The sequence below is a fragment of the Octodon degus genome, unplaced genomic scaffold, assembly GCF_000260255.1.
Source record: "Octodon degus isolate 3935 unplaced genomic scaffold, OctDeg1.0 scaffold00073, whole genome shotgun sequence".
Taxonomy (NCBI): domain Eukaryota; kingdom Metazoa; phylum Chordata; class Mammalia; order Rodentia; family Octodontidae; genus Octodon; species Octodon degus.
Window position 1 is genome coordinate 7,316,943 of NW_004524649.1, and position 5,041 is coordinate 7,321,983.

The 5,041-nt window shown below is 41.2% G+C and overlaps 1 long non-coding RNA gene across 2 annotated transcripts in view; it reads right to left on the minus strand.

The window, feature by feature from the left end:
* Positions 1-755: 755 nt before the first annotated feature.
* LOC111817881 overlaps positions 756-5,041 on the minus strand; it is a 46,837-nt gene continuing 42,551 nt past the window's right edge. For both annotated transcript variants that reach the window (XR_002821981.1, XR_002821980.1), the window contains exon 3: positions 756-1,236. This is a non-coding gene — a long non-coding RNA (uncharacterized LOC111817881). The remainder of the gene's footprint in view (positions 1,237-5,041) is intronic.

Consider the following 5,041-nt stretch of genomic DNA (forward strand, 5'->3'; position numbering starts at 1 on the left):
AATGCCCACTGCCCAAGTGCTGCTAGCAGACAAATACTAACCTGAGAAATGACTTTAGCAGTCCAGGGTCCTTGCTGGCTGGGGTGCATGCACAGCCTCAGCTCTGGGGAGAAGGGCACATACACAGCAGGCACAGCGGGTGCCTTGCTGTAGCCTAATGACAAAGTGTGGCAGCCACACTTGGTCTCAGCAGAAATGGTCTGGCCATTTTGAAGCTGGATTCCCTTCCCAGTGGCACAGCCCCTTTCTGTCATCCCATTTCCAAGTAACAGTCAGGAGGCATAAACTGCTGCAGACAATTTCACACGGAAGAAGCAGAGGCCCATGGGCCATGCACAGATGGCCTCTTGCAAAAGAGTTCTCTTAAGATGAAGCATGGCGGGCCAGCCAGATAGCTCAGCGGATTAAAGCACCTGCTCAGGCAGACACAGGGACTGGGGTTCGATCCCTGGAGTGCCTGCCAGACCCACCCCTAAAGCACACTGAGATGGCGACTGAGACTAGGCGTGGAGGCATACGCCTGTAATCCTAGCACTTGGGAGGCTGAAAATAGGAGAATCACTACAAGTTCAATCTACATAGTGAGACCCTGTAGACCCTATCCTAAATACATAAAAAAAATTTTTTTAATTAAAAATAATAAAATAAAAGGAAGCCTAGCTGTGCTTGCAGCAGAGTCAGATAGCCCACAGGTCTACAGACCTCCCAGCAGAAGCACAACAGAATTTTTTTGGTAATAAAATGGTTTCTTGAGATTCAGGGTTTTATTATTTATTTTTAGAAAAAAAGAAAAAATTTACAAGATGCAAACAAAGGTCTCATGTGACACATGACTGCTGAGGACAGCCCTCCTTACACCTGCCACAGACCATGGGCAGCGCGGATGTGCTGGAGGCCATCATAAATGCACAGAGGGACGCTCACACGGGGGACACGATGATGGATGATGTTGGGCTGGTCGGTTCTGAAAGCAAGTCAAGACATACTGCAAACCAAGGCAGCCTTCTGTGGGGAGCCAGGGAGCCCCCAACACATGCCCCACCCCGGAGCAACCTCCAGCCCATCTGAGTATGGCAGCTGTGGGAAATGTGGAGTCCTTTGGTGCTTCTATGGGGCTACTCAGGTACGCAGGTTCTGACTTCTGTCTTCTCGTGTTCCAGTCCCGAATCCTTAGAGCAGTGTAGGTGCTCAGCTTCTTGAGTTTTTCAGGATCTAGTTCTGCCCAATGGCGATGCACTAGAAGCAACAAAAAGAGAGATTACTAAGAAGCATGCCAAAATCTTCCATCGGATCCTATTCACATAGGATATAAGCATTAAAAAACAGCCAAAAGTATCCCCTCGGTCTCACGTGAGGATACCACTTGACCACATTTCAATTTATTATGCAAAATCTGCCATGTAGCCATGTATAACCCCATAGCACTTGCCCCCGATAGAGTCTCCAATTCATTCCACTCCATACTGTGAGCTCAAAAAGACACCAAACAGGGAAAGCAAAGGGACAGACACTAAACTGAACGCTTGTTCTTGGGATTTTTAATCTACTCAGAGGATAGCTACTTCTTGGCTTAAAATGTTCAAGTGTCTCCTGTTTCCCTTTGTGATTTTGAGGCTACAACAAAAACAGGCTGGTAGTGTCACCAGATGGGATGCAGGTGGCTGTCATCCAGGAGTCACACTAAATCCCAAGGCTCAACACAGCAGCTCTGTCCCATCACATACAAACCCCACCTGGACAGACTTTAGTCGAAGCCAAAACTTCTGATAACAGAAGGGCCCCCACAATGATGTCCCTCTCATGATGTGCTTCCTGAGACCTCAGCACTGGCTGTGCACAGTGCCACTTCTGTGCCCAGAATGGTAGGAAAGGCCAGGTAGGAAATGGTAGGAAAGGCCACGTCATTGCTGAGACCATTCAAGGAACTGACCCACCACACCCCACCACACCCCCTTCCAAAACATCCTCTGTGACCTTGCACACATTTTCAAGAAGCATCTGAGACACCTGCAGGTGGACAGCAGACAGTGTCATGGCTGGGGACAAATTACTCCCAGTTTTCTGCCAACTGAAACATCCCACTTGCTCCTGTATTGTACAGGAGATGTTGGTTCAAACTTAAGAACCTAGGACCTATCAATACCTCTACCTACCTATAACACCAACAAACCAAACTCTGAATATTTCTCCTACATTGGCCTTGGGGAGCCCATGTTAGTGGCACAAATTAAAATCTTTTCCAGGCATGGTGGTACACCCCTGCAATTCTAGCACTCAGGAGGCTGAGGCAGGGGGATCACTGCAAGTTTCAGACCAACCTGGGCAATGACGTGAGCTCCAAGTCAGCCTGAACTACAGTGAGACCCTGTCTCAAAAAAAAATCACACAAAATATATAAATTTTTTAAAATATTTATTTCTAAAGATAAAATGAGCTTTGCAATCCTTGTTTAATGTATTTTTCTATCTTTTACATTTTTTCCATCCTATATTCTATAATATTTTGTATTCTTAACACTTTGGGATAATGAATTTATGCTTCAAATGTCTGATGTACAGATGGAAATTATAAAGTTAAGAAGAATGAATTACTTACAAAAATATTCATGGCATTCTGTTAAATGAAAAGGGTGACAGAGGTACAGTATGTCCTAAACTATGTAAAACCAGATGAAGAACTCCAGCATTATATGCTCAGAAAAAGTTACAAAAGTATTATGCTAACAATGATAATGATTACTTAGAATGATGGACAGCCATTCATATTTATTTTCTTCTCTTAGTATTTTGGCATTTTTTAAATCTTCTATAGGTAAATACTAATTCTGTAATTTAAAAATGTCTTTCACATACTCCCAAAATTGTTAGATTCAATGCAATCCTGATTTTAAAAAAATATAACATTAGTATAACTCACAGAGCTAGAAAAACTTTCCTCAAATTCATTTGGAACCAATAAGAGACCCAGAATAACAAGAGCAATCCTGGGAAACAAAAGAAAGGCAGGAGGTATAACAATCCCTGACCTGAAATTATACTACAAAGCTACTGTGATAAAGTCAGCATGGTTCTTGCATAGAGACAGACCTGAGGATCAATAGAAAAGATTAGAAGATGCAGACACAACTGCAAACACACTCAGCCACCTTTATTTGATAAAGGGGTCAAACATGCTCACTGGAAGAAAGGTAGCCTTAAATGTTGCTGGAAAAACTGGCTTTCTACATACTGAAGGCTAAAACTAGATCCATGCCTAACCCCATGCATGGATCAGATTTAAATATTAAAACAGAAACACTAAATCTTCTGGAGGAACATGTAGGTAGAAATCTTAAAGACATAGAGGTAAGTAGAGAGTTCATGAACAAAAAGCAAACTGCATGGGAAATACTTCAAAGAATCAACAACTGGGATCTCATCTTTTTGAAAAGTTTCTGCACTTCAAAGCAAATCTCCAACAGATAAAAGCAAAACCCACAAACTGGGAAAAAATTATAGTAGACTGTCCCGCTGACAAAGGCCTTCTATCTAGAAAATATGAAGAATAAGAAAAAAATCAGGCCCCTCAAATTCAAAGACCCAATCCAAAAACAGGCATCTGAGATGAATATACACTTTCAGAGGAACAAATACAAATGGCAAGTAAATATATGAAAAAATGTTCAACATCATTGGTCATTTGAGAAATGCAAATTAAAACAACGCTGAGACTCCACCTCACCCCAGAAAGAATAGTTAACATCAAGAAGTCAGCTAATAACAAATGCTGGAGGGGCTATGGAGAAAAAGGAACACTTCTCCATTGTTGGTGGGAGTCCAGACTGGTACAACCACTATAGAAATCAGTATGGAGATTCCTTTAAAAGCTAGAATTGGAGATCCCATTCAAGCCACACATTTCCCTCCTGGATATTTTTCCCAAAGAACTGAAAGCATCACACCACAGCGATATATGTGCACCCATGTTTATAGGAGCACAATTGGAAACAGCCCAGATGCCCATCAACTGAGCAATGGATAAAGATGTAGTGTCTTTATACAATGGAGTATTATTTAGCTATAGAACAGGATAAATTTGAATCTTTTGTCAGTAAATGAATGCAACTAGAGACCATACTCTCATCCTACTAACCTGTTTTGAAACTGTTTCATTGCTATTTTATCTTTTTTTCTCATTAAAGTGCATAAAAAATAAAAATAAAAAAACAAAGTTACTAGTTTCACAGAAAAAAAAGAACATAAGAAAAAAAAGAAAGAAAGAAGGAAAAGAAAGGAAATCAGACACACACGTGCAAGCACTGTATTGTATCCTTAGTGTGAGAACCTGAGAGAGAAAATGGAATCTGAAGGGTACAAAAGATACTAGGAAAAGAAAATGAACTTATTGAAAAGGAAAGCTACTGGATTGAGAAGAAGGACAAGAGAAGGAGTGGGGGAAAGAGATTTATCTAATTTTGTAAGCAGGATGCTTCAGACAACTGTACTGTGCATTTCTGCTGGTCTATGGAAAGAAGTAGATAATGCTTAATTTGTTTTGTCTCCTTTTTTTCAATTGTTAGTACTTTTTATCTTCTTAATTTCTTATACATTTCTTTCTTTTTTGTTTGTCCTTCCAATTTTTGCATGCATATATCTAGTAATATAAATAACTGGTTGGAAGACAACACTATGCACTACAACAAATAAAGTGAAATTCAAAAATAGCCAGATAGCTCAGCAGATTAAAGCACTTGCACAGGCAGATGCAGCAGCTGGGGTTCGATGCTCAGCATGCCATGCCAGCCCTACCCTCAGAGCACACCGAGCCAGCAACTGAAACTGGGCATGATGGCGTGAGCCTATAATCCCAGTGCTTAGGAGGCTGAAAACAGAAGGATCACTATGAGTCTGATCTGTGTAGTGAGACCCTATAGACCTGTATAAATACATTTTTAAAAAGAAATTCATAGACGGGGAGATGGCTTAGTGGAATAAGTGCTTCCTTGGCAAGAGCAAGGACCTGAGTTCAATCCCTGGTTCCACAAAAAACAAAAAAGAAAAAC